This window comes from Sebastes fasciatus, chromosome 2 (genome assembly GCF_043250625.1).
Source record: "Sebastes fasciatus isolate fSebFas1 chromosome 2, fSebFas1.pri, whole genome shotgun sequence".
NCBI lineage: Eukaryota > Metazoa > Chordata > Actinopteri > Perciformes > Sebastidae > Sebastes > Sebastes fasciatus.
The window spans coordinates 26267777-26280151 of record NC_133796.1 but is presented as its reverse complement, the minus strand read 5'-3'; the positions used below and the strand labels follow the sequence as shown (position 1 = coordinate 26280151).

Genomic DNA, 12375 nt, shown 5'->3' with positions numbered 1-12375 from the left:
TGTTTATCAATTAATTAATGCCTACATTTATTTTTAATATTATTTTAGGTACATTTAATGGCCTATTTAATTACTGACTCATTTATGTATTTATTAATTGTTTATTTTTGTCAGTTTCCGAACACAGGTAGCGATTAATTCCATTTAATTCTCTCTGTAATTCAGATTACTGAATGATTTAATTATCCATTAGGGTGCCTGGTGCTTGTCTTTAGAAATATTTAAATAGTTTTTTCTGTGAAACAGTTTCTGGTTGCTCCTGATTTATTTTAGCCTTTAACTGAGCATCATACTTTTTGATTTTAATTATCTAGAAAGACTCAGTATGTGTAGTACTTTTTGTTTCAAGGCCACCAACACCAGCATGTCTTCCTCTCATGTTGATCTCAATAACTGGCATTTAGTGCAGAAAGAAAAGTGTCTGTCTTCTTTAGATACTCTTAAACCTAAATTAATTAACCTAAATAAATATGTTTTCTGCAACATGATGTTTTTCAGGTGGGATTCCTGTCAAAATGATTAAAAACTGGAACGTCAGACTCTTTCATTGGCCCTGTAGGTGTCACTGTTCAGCAGTACATTTCCACCAACACTGCTCACACCATCACACCAACACATACAGGATGACAAATGAGAGCTCATATGAGATCCATCAGTCAAGAAAAAAAAAAAAACCTCTCCCAGCAGAGCTCAAATACAGAGCTGTGGGGAAAACAAAAGGTTGCACTGAGTGGATCCGCACAGCCAGCCAGCTGTTCTGTTAACAGATTCACATTAAAACATGATGGCGTTTAAAGGTTAGCACACAAAAGGTCAAAACTGGCATAACCTATGAGTGGAAATATTTGCAGAGGAAGAAAGTCTTTCTTTAAACATTCAACAAAATGGTTTTACTGTCAGTTTATGCAATCAATCATTCTTTTCTAAAAAAATGGCTGCAATAATCAGTCTTTGTCGCTCTGGGAAATAAGAAACAACTGGGAAACAGCCACTTCCTGGTGTAAACACATGAAGACCGTTTACCGCTGTATATGTGAGTTCACGTGAGAGCAAATGTGATCGTATATTCTCCTGCCTGTGTGTGTGTTTCCAGGTGTGAACTCGCCACCTAGTCCTGGTAATGGATGTAATTAACTGGTCACTGTAGCATAAAGCCTTTACATACTATAAGTAATAGTCATGCTCGAGAAAATCACCGGGTAATGGGCAATTCTCCTCCCAGCAGGGACACTTAATGTCTCTTCTTGCTTTTCTTAATTACCCAATTATAGCTTATGTGGTAGATTTGTTTTTCCTTATTGTCTTCTGCTTCAGCGTGACGGTATGAGGTGCTTTTAGCAGACGCATCCTGTAATGTTTACAGCTCAGAAACATGAACAGAGAGAAGGAGCATTACAATGTGGAAACCACATGACAGGAAATAAAGCTTTTACTACTTCAGTGTTGACAAGAACTCAAATGGTTATATATGAAAGTGTCTTCACACTGTGTCCATTCTGCTAAATACATTAGACACATAACAATACAATGCATTATATATCACAAATCATCATCAAACAATTTCCTTCATAAATCACGGATAACAATCTCCTATTTTTGTTGCGGCAATCATAAACTTAACAATTACACAAAATGTGGATTTCACATTCACATTTTTTTCACATTGATCAAGTACATCAGACACCATTGAACCAATGTAATGCAGTTTTGTGCTAATTATTAAACAACATAAGGTTATTCATACATTTTCTCACAGCAGCCATTCCCGGCAAAATAGCACGTTATGTTGTACTTTCTGTATTTTCCCGGTGCCCTCTGACCTCTGAACAAGCGCACTGCTCTGAGACACGGTGAAACTACACCCCCTGCTGTCCAAAGAAGTAAAGTAAGAGTCAACATCTACAGCAGGACTGTTGCAGTAGAGAATCTTATTTACAGGGGTTTTATTTCCTGTATTTCATTTTACCACCTGGTTACATAAAAATATCTATTGTAGCCACATTAATGTTGAGTGTTAGAAAGAGGTTTTCAAACCATGCTGCTATAGGACTGTAAGCGCTAAAACAGCTCGGTGGAAATAATGACGTAGACATAGCCACAACCAACATGGCCTCCAAATTAAACAACAAAATACATTGTTTGTCCATGCCCTCAGCACAGAGAAGTGTTTTCTGATCTGAGATCAGCAGGACGAAATCATTTGTCCGTACCTTCAAAAAACCATTACAAACCACTGTAGAAAAATACATCTGTTGTATGATGCGACATGACCATGGTTAAGGTTTGGTTAGGTTTAGGTACTAAAACGACTTTGTTAGGTTTAGATCATGGTTTAGGTTGAAATCACTACTTATTTACAGTTAAGGGACAGCTGTTGTCATGCTTACACTAATAAGCACTTGGTTAAAGTTATGGAGCGATCGTGGTCATGCTTAAAAACAAACAACGTTGACTGTCGGAACCAAACGCTCCTCTCCCGTGTTAAAGTCTGATAATTTATTGACCCATCCACCCTGAAGAGAAGTGGGCCAAGGACAGAACCCTGTGGAGTCCCTGTGAAAGATTATTTTTTTAAAGATTAAATATTATTATTATTATATGAGTTAATAATTATACTCTGTACAATATTACAGATAATTGTAATAATTATACACTATACAATACTACAGATATAATATGTATAATATAATATTAAATGGTTAACGTGGGAGGTATTCAGTATGAAACTCAGTATATCCTTTCAGCCGAGAGAAGACGTAAGTGAAGAAGGGACTTCCTTCAGCTGAAATAACTAAATGGAGAGCGAACAGTGAAGCATGCCTGATAAAGAAAGTAAATGAAAACAAATACATCTGTTTGGTGAAAGAGAAAGTATATCTGTGGTGAAGCGTGGCTTATAAAGGTGACAACACAGCACATGAGTGTCTGAGGGACTGAGGGGATCCCACATGTTGTTGGAAGCTTGTTACCAGCTGTGAAGTGAAGTGTGGTGCCTGTCAGTCAGTGATAATATGAGCTGGGACTTGCAGGGCAGAGGCTGGTCTGCAGGAGGGCCGACGTGTTCAGGGGTTAGATAGACTGCACGGATGCACCTGTGTAGCTGAGAGGATCGTGAAGAGAGGAGCAGCTGGCAGACAGCGGTTCACGGTCAGGCGGTCAGAGGCTGTAATGATGAAGCTCTCCGTGTCAGTTTGAGCATTTCAGGCTTGACAAGACGTGGGTGGCAATCTTTCAAACAACAGGGAGGACAGGAGCTGAAGGATCTGTGGGTGAAAATTAAAGGGAAATCCAATATGAAGGGATGCAGTAAGCCACATCAGCTCATTAAACTATTCATTTATCAATACCTTGTGCCGTATGGAAGAATCTGTACTCATTATGTTTCTCTACTTAGTCATTCAGGTTTTGTATTAAATGCGCCACTTATCTGTACGTGTTTTAAAGAGGATTATTTTGGGTCACAAACTACACTTTGCTCGATTTCTAGTTGGGAGCAAGTTCCAACAATTCTACCTTTGTAAATGCATCCAGTATGGCAAAAAAAGATGCTTTTAATTGGTCCCCCACCTTTTGTGACATATTGACGTCACGTTTCATACAATTGAATTGACACACCTGTAAAGAATGACGTTTGTTAGGAAGTCTACTGTTATATATGTTTGCAATATTGCAAAGAAAGTGCTTAAACAGTGTATTTTTTCCCCTTTCTTTTTAGGGCCTGAGCACCAACAACGTCGGTCTGTAAGGACCTATTGAAACAGTTAGGATTATAATTATTAATTGTGATTTATTTTTAGAACTTGAGCGCATTTTTGAGGTGCTTGGGCTACTCAGAAAGTTATGAAAGCTGGCACACGTCAGACTTGGCGAAAATAGATATCTGATATGTCTCGTGATCAGGGGTGGCAAATTGTCTCGGTAGCGCCTCTAACAGTTTTCAAAGTCAAAGCCCCCTCCTTTAAATTTTTGTCATTTCCAGGTTCTGTACTTTAACAAACTTTAATTTTTGTTTGTTTTAGATCTTCAACAGCAATAATACAACCGCAACATATCTTTTTTTGTCGTTGTTGCATTTCACTGACCGTTACTTTGTCAACCCAGCTCAGTATAATGCTATTTTTGGGCAAGGTTGATTTCATGCTTCATTAAATGTAACAAAGAGAGAGAGAGAAAGGAAATATGGGAAAGAAGAGTTGAACACGGATCGTGAACACCCCAAAAAGCTAAGTACAACTGAACGCTGAAAAAGACATTTGCAGGTGACGAAAATGTTACAATTTAAATTTCATGAACTGAAAACACACAGTGAAAGGGTTAAAGTTGTAAGACAAAAACAGCTACGCTGTGGTAGCGACCTGTCAATCACAAGGTAGCCACGTCCTAAAGCATCCCCTGCTTTATGGTCTATTTGACTCTAAATGGGACCATCATTTACTAAATGAACATCATGCTGTATTGATGAAGACTTGAAACTAGAGATTGAGACCATAAACTCATGTTTACAATGTTTACTGAGGTAATAAATCAAGTGAGAAGTAGGCTCATTTTCTCATAGACTTCTATACAATCAGACTTCTTTTTGCAACCAGAGGAGTCGCCCCCTGTTGGCTATTAGAAAGAATACAAGTTTAAGTCACTTTTGCATTGGCTTCACTTCTCAGACCCGGATGTTACCCACTGCTACGGAAGTGCATTTGAATGGTGATGACTTTGAAGGCCACAGATTCACATTATTTTCATACTAAAACATCAGCACCATTCTTTATGTTAGGTTATGTTTCCTGTAATTTGTCCATAAATACGCCAGTTTCTACTTTCTGGTTTGAAACACCTCTTGTCAGTCTGTCTGTCTTTCTATCCTCCCTGTGGGCCGTTAGCTATGCTGTGCGTCTGTCACAGTCCCAGCAGTGTGTAGCAGACACAGAGGAGAAAGAGAAGAGGCCATCTGGACTGGGTCACACTGTAGCAGCGACCACACGGGACGCAGCCAGAACTCCTCTCCAAACCATAATAACCGTCCGGGTGGGAAGAAATAACGGCAGCGACTATGGGAACGCTTCCCCTCTCTACTTACAGTGGCGCTCTTTCTTTCCGTACACCCCCCCCTCCCACCTCTCTCTGGATCTCACTCTTTCTTCACACCTCTTGAGATAGCTATGCTTACATGAGTTGATAAATCCTTTTTTGTGTCCCCCCGTTTATTCACGCTTTGTCTTTGCACTACTGGCTTTGCTTCATTCAAGAGGAAAGCAGTGTATCTGCAGAGAGCGAACATTTGGGAAAGAGCCTTTTGTTGCGGATTTGAAAGAGCCAGCTTCCAGTCTGACAATTGGCAGCATACCGATAGGGGACAAACAGCGGTCTGTGCACATTCACCGACACACACTTTCCTAGCAGATACCCATGCTGTAACACTCATCACACACACACACATACACACACACACACGCACACATACAGGGAGAGATCAACTTTGCTCCTGCTTAGTTTAAGTGTGTGTCAGGGAGGACAACAAAGCTCCACCACTGGCGACACAAAACCTACAATTCACCTTTTTAAACGAGCATTTCCATAACAGTGGAACAGTTGCTGGTACAATAAAGTACACTTCTCTTTCCTCTCCGGCATTGTGGAGGTGTCTGCCTGCTATGAATGCCGTGTTGTATTTTGTGTCTGACACTCTTGACCTGCATTTTTTGGACCAGCATCCCTCCTGAACCTCTTTCAGAGCTCCAGCGTGGACGGGATCCCCCAGTGAACACCTCTCTTCTTCCCTCAGTGTGTAAGATAATGAACTCTCATAAGGGAGTGGGTGACCCTCTTTTATACACTTTCCATCTATCTTTGCTGTGCAACAGAGAGACACAGCGTGCGGCGGAGAGAAAGAATGAAGCACAGACTCGCAGTAATATCATGGAGACGGAGATCGAAGCCTTTGGACAGCGCTGCCCTGCGTTCGTCTCAATAATGGACGAGGTTATGACGCGAGCTACTGGCCCCATCTCTAGCAGATGAAGAAGGAAAGCGTCTTTCTTCTGGCCTGCTCGGTCCGGGCCGACATTGATCCACCTCTGGACAGAGCAGGAGTCTATTATCTTGGAGATTACTTTCAAAGCTTTTCATTTTGTCCTTGTACTCGCACTATAAGGACTGATTGAGTGCCCTGCAGACCTGTACACATCGGCCTCAACCATCCACAGCCTCTAATTCTCACTCACTCTGACCTCTCTGACCTCTATTCTCTCCTCTTTTCTCCTTCATAGAAGCTTCCTCATGGTCACCTACCCACACTGCCGCTGACCTTCAGCCTCTTAGTCTCTCGTTTTTTTCGTTTGAACTCTGTTTTCATTGAAGCAGATCCCCACATCATGAGATAAGTTTGTCTTTTTGATCAAATGGCTTTCAGTCAAGGCCAAAAGCTCTAAAATCACTGCCTGACAAGTACAAGACAGCTGTTTGTATAAAGAAAACAAAATCAAATGCCACATTGCTTCATTCATATTGTAATGTTTATTGAGTTAGAGTTATATCTATATTCTTTGACGGTACACAACACATCACAACTCGTCACATACTTGGCTTTCTAAGACCCCTCGGCGTCACTTAATGGTCGCTGTAAACACGTGCTTAATGTTGTGAATTACACAAAAATACTTGCTCAGGATCAGGCAACAAAACCACTATAGTTAGGTTTAGGAAAAAACAACATGATTAGGCTTAAAATGACTACGTTTTTACAGTGAAAATGTGACTTAACGTTGTGAAAACGGGACACAAACGAACAGCTGATTGTAACATGAAAGTTGAATTTAACACACAGGACACGAACACAACAGTTGAACGCAGTTTATTTTCTTTTTTTATTTGTACATGTCACTGTATACATTTTAATGTAAAGCGCATCAAGTTACCTATAATGAGATATGCCTCGCCTCACATAAATTAACTGTTCACTCTTATCATTTCCCACCTCAACCTCACCTTGTTATGAGGAAGGTCTTTTGACTGTCAACCATCAACGATAACAGACACAATCTTTCTTCATTAACTTTCAGCAGAGCAGCAGTGAATCTTTTGACATTGTGTTTGCTGTAATATCTTTTCAGCAACGATTTACAGATTTTTTTACTTGATGATTTGATATATATCTTTCCCTTTCTTTTATTTATTTTCCTTTTCTTTTCTTCCATATCTTTCCTTTCCTTTTAAAAGGTTCTAAATTCAACATTCAGAGCATTAATATAGCAGCAAACAGCTATTTGCTATGCAAAGATATAGAGGAGTAATGTCTACCTGAGCAGAGAATTAAGTCACTGTCCTGCTTCTCTGTGCTTTGTTGACATCGCCGGGCCGGCCGCGCATGCTTTTAGTGCATGTTTGTGCATGTGAGCGTACCCCACTGGCTAGCTTACGGTCGCTGCTCTGCACTGCTCTCATACGGCGGTTACAGCTGATAATGGCGTCCTGACCGACGATGGCGTCGTGGAAGCGTGGCACCCAGCCTCCGGTTTCCCCTCAGGTTAACACTGTTAGCTCGGTCAGGACTGTTGCCGTTGTTTTCACGTTTAGAGCTGTTCGCCAGCTCGCCATGGCCATGTTGAGAGATATTGAGAGGCAATAGAAATGCTCCCAATTCCGTATTTAGCACCTTTAAGTCTTTCATTTCCTTTTCTTCCGCCCCCTTTCTCCTTTCCTTTCTGTCTATTTCCTTTCCTTGTGTGTCCTCTCCTTGTCTTACATTTCCTTTCCTCGCATTTCCTTTTCCACATTTTCTCTCATCCAATCTGTTTGCCCCAGTTTTTCAGGCCATCTGTCCATCCATCAGCAGGGCACCTCAGATGGATCCTCCTCTCAGGAAGAACATTAGCAGACTATTCCTCCCGGCTGTGTAGATGAATGAATCGGTCCATCATCAGGTCCATCATCGGGTCCATCAACAGATGCATGTGCCAAGTACTGTGAGTACTTAACCAAGATCCTGACTGACCTGCGATTACAGACAATCATGGAAACCGAGAACATAATTAATCTGTTTGGCTTCTTCGCCTTTGTTTTGTTGGCTTTTAATTTTTCTAATTGATTTTAAGTGGGTTTCGCAACTCGGCAGTCGAAGGGGCCAAAATTAGTTTGGTCAATTCCTGTCTATCTCTGGTCCGGGCCAATTGATTCTACGACAAGGTTATATTCCCTGGACCGATCAATTAATCATGATGGATTTCCAATTGTCAGAGGCCACAGTTTGTAAGATCCTCCTTTATTACCTTAGAGACTGATAGAGTGACCTTTGCTGGCCTTGAAGATACCATCAGGAATAAAGATTTTTTACACTATACACACACACACGCACACACACACACACACACACACGCACACACACACAGCAAGGGCTATTTATGTAATACGGGAGAATAAATGTTTCATCAGTTTTATTGCTCAGAAAACCTGGTTTTATAAAGAATGAGCTTGTAAATTGACACTGATAGCCGTTTTCATCAAGATCCTCTGAGAGATAGAGTGAATTTGATGTGACTGAAAAATGATGAGTGAATGATGGGCTGTGACAGTGACAGTGTAATTGGTCCCAGGCGCACCATTAAAGCAGCATACATTGAAGAACATCCCTGACACCTCATTAAAGAGACGGCAATATTTGTGCTCCATATTCTGAGAGGCCAAATTAAATTCTCCAATGTTTTTATTTGATAAATGGGTCCAAGCAGCTCGTAAAATACACCAGGTTCTGTAAGGCGCTTGACGGCGAAGCTCCTCCTCTTCTTTGATTAGCGCCTGAGTGGTTCAGATGAAGGGCAGGAGGTGAATTGATCCGAGCGGTGTCCTGTTCATAGGCAGCAGCTCAGCCATTTGATGGAAGTCAGGAGGGGACAGCCAGTCCGTCGGCAGGGACGCTGGAGATTGAACGACATTACTTCGGAGGTGGGGGAGGGGAGAGAGAAAGAGGGAGAACAGATCTGTTGCTCAGCCATGCTTTGACCTTCAGCAGACCTTGGACAGACAATAATAACCTAACCGCCACGCCTCCCTCTGCTCCTCCAACGTTGGGTGCTCTCCTCACATCTCCTGTTCACACGAGTGCTTAATTACTTTAAATTAAGGTTGTGACCATGTGAGAGTGAACAATTAAATTCCTGTTTCTCCATTTGAAAGCCTTGTATGGCAAGCCGGTCTCCTGGAAATTACATGTACTAAACGAAACAGCAAACTCATTATGGGAAATGGTTATCAACATTATTGAGAAATATTTTTTAAAGGAAACGTTTGACATATTGGGAAATATGCTTATTTGTTTGAGAGTTAAATGAGAAGATCAACCACTCTCATATCTGTGTGGTATATATGAAATAGGGGGAAACAGCTAGCCTGGCTCTGTCAAACGTAACAAAACCCACCTACCAGCACCTCTAAAGCTCACTAATTAACATGTTATATCAACACGTTCTCATCCCAACTCGTCACATACCGCCACTTTGCACGCCCCTTGGTGTCACTTTAGGATTAGGCAACAAAACCACTATAGTTAGGTTTAGGAAAGAACTACATGGTTGGGCTTAAAACTACCACATTTGTAAAGTGAAAATGAAACTGAACGTTGTGAACACGGGACACGAACGAACAGCTGATCGGAACGTGAAAGTGAAACTTAACGCACGGGACACGAACAGCGGTCTCCTGGGTGAAAGTCTTGTTTTTTGTTAGACCCATCCACCTCCCCTTCCGTCCGCCCGGTATGTCTCCTGCCTTCGCTCTACGTCACCACAGCACTTTCTCTGGGCATTTTCTGTTGCCGCGGATGGGTGTTGTTATAGTGTTGAAGGGGGTTAATGGATTCATTGCTGGTTACCAGGCAACCTCCCTGTGATGACAAGACCCCAGGAAGTGACTGCGCCCAACCACGCATTAGTCCGGCATATAATCCCCAGTAGAGTTTACTGTTTCCTCCTGTAATCTATCTTTATGCTCATTTAGATGAACCGGCTGCTAGCTATAGCTTCAGACATGAGAGGGATTTTCTCATCTAACTCTTCCAAAATGTTTAACAACTTAGGGATCAGCCAATTCACAAAACGTCAACGCTGAATGTATTTGCAAAATGTTCACTGATAATATATTTAATTGGTTTTCCCTACAATATCAACTCATAGCAGCTAAATATTAAAAAATGTCAACAGTGATTGGAAGCACGAGACATGACCGGTTTACTTTCTTCTTCATCCAAAACCACCATCTTTAAAGGGAACATTCGGGACCTTTTATGTGGATTAGTGCTGATGGTAAATGTAGACCACTGAAGAAATAAATTCCCCCAGTCAGTATTTGCTCTCAGCAGCTCCGGTTCTCGAAGGTCCCCGTCGGCCGTATCCACCACACTGCAGCAGCAGCCTCACGGCCTTGAGTGACCTCTCTCCGGATTAATATTCGAGTCAGCCAAAACACAGTAATACTGTGTGTAGGCGACACTGTAAAAAAATCCTCGTCCATAACATCCTCTGCACTCAGTTGTGGTCGCTGTTGGAAACGTAACTCAAGCTAAGAGAACAAGGACGTTTTGAGCGGCGTCCCAAAGCTACCAAAGCTGAAAAGCTGAAGTTCTTCCTTGCCTCCAACGACGTCATTGTCCCATCACTGGATGTATGAAGAACAACAGATTTTGCAGCTGTGCGCCAGAGAAACAGAGAACTTCGGAAAGAACTGTTCACACGATATCTAAAACTCAGATAGAGATAACGTTGAAAATTGGCAAATTTTCCCTTTAACTAACCTTGACCAAAGTGTTGGTTGCCACACACAGGACTCAGGATACAAACTCAGATCACCTTCCTACAAGCATATGGTACAAAGAGGCAGCACTTCCTGTACTAAAAAAATCATCATCAACCTCCCAGCATTTATGTTTCCCAAAGGCAATACAGAGTTTTGGTGATAAACTTAGAGGTAGGGTTGGTAATGCTGAGAAACCAGCAAGAGTACACAACATTTTAAAAATGATCCAACCAAAAAACCCAGCCAACTCTTTTCCAGTGATAGTAGCTTGCAGCGCTATCTCCAAAAGTCACAAAAATATAGATAGAAAGTCCCTTCAGACCTCCCTCCAAAGCCACTATCCCAAACATTATCATAATGAACGTAAACAACGAACATGGCTATTGTTATTTGCGCAGTGCGCGCAGGCAGAAAGGCCTGAATGAAATGATTGGACGGGTTTATTACAGTCCTGTGACCGCCACAGATACCAGATTTTCTTTTTATTGTCAGAGCGTTTGATTTATTGATCGCTGTCGGGATGTAATTTTAACAAATATAACAAAAAAATCATTTTGAACGGCATTACCAACCCTACCTTTAATTTCTAGGAGACAGTCGGTGATGGAGGTGTTGAGGACGGAGGGACGGGACAATATTCTCTGAGATCGCGGCACCTGAAAGAAGTGAGTGGAGCTCTCATTAAAAAGCAAGAAAATACACACACAGAGACACACACTTGTTTAATTCCTTATAGGCATATTCAAATCAATGTTCAGCCCGAGTGTGAAGCAATAGAGACTAATTGAAGACTTGGTAATTATGAATGCTCATACATACAGAGCAGCAGCAGACAATCCCTAGATGTGTCTCCAGCCGTGGAATTGACTCTGGCAGTTAAGTGTCTCCATTCACAACCAGGAGAGGGAAGACTCCCTCATTCTGCGTTATTGCCATGTGCTTGACAGGCATTATCTCTCCCGAAACTACATGTGGCACCTTCAGCTATTGAAATGCTAATTTGAAAAACATTACAGGGCTGGCAAACATCAGCATCTCCCTCATATTAAAGCTGGGAGGCGGAGGACTGTGTGATATCGTAGGTATCCAACTCTGCTTAGCCCTGAGGAACAGCAATGTGATCTAAATCAGTGGACAACAAACCCACCTCTCTAGTACATTCATTTCGATTTCGCCAAAAGTGTCCACGTATTTCTATAATGGCATTTGATGGCAAGCAGAGAGAGGGACAGAGAGACAAGAAGCAGCACAACGCGAAGGGAGAGCAAACATTGAGATGATGAGTTCAAAGGAAGTCAAAGAGAGTGAGATATTTAAGGGACACACAGATGAATTCATCTCTTCTGAAATATGTGACGGCAAACACATTTTAACATAAAGCTAAATGAGAACACAACAATTACCTGTACAGTTTGCTGTCACATTATTTGTACAGAAATTACTTTAATCAACATTGTTGAGGGGAAATTAAATTGCTTCAGGCGTTTGGATGTGGATGCAGGACCTGCTGCTCTTTGTTCTGCGCTGCAGAAGCATATGCAATTATGCACGCCGGGAATTAACAAGTGGAGTCGAGTGAGGAAGCTTTGAATTTCC

At 41.6% G+C, this 12375-nt stretch overlaps 1 long non-coding RNA gene across 1 annotated transcript; it reads right to left on the bottom strand.

Moving 5' to 3' along the window:
• Positions 1-901: 901 nt before the first annotated feature.
• Positions 902-12043, bottom strand: LOC141762072 (uncharacterized). Its single transcript, XR_012592718.1, has 3 exons — positions 11927-12043; positions 11357-11435; positions 902-3263 (listed from the first exon to the last, which is right to left on the bottom strand). It is a non-coding gene; the product is annotated as an uncharacterized LOC141762072 (long non-coding RNA).
• Positions 12044-12375: the final 332 nt, after the last annotated feature.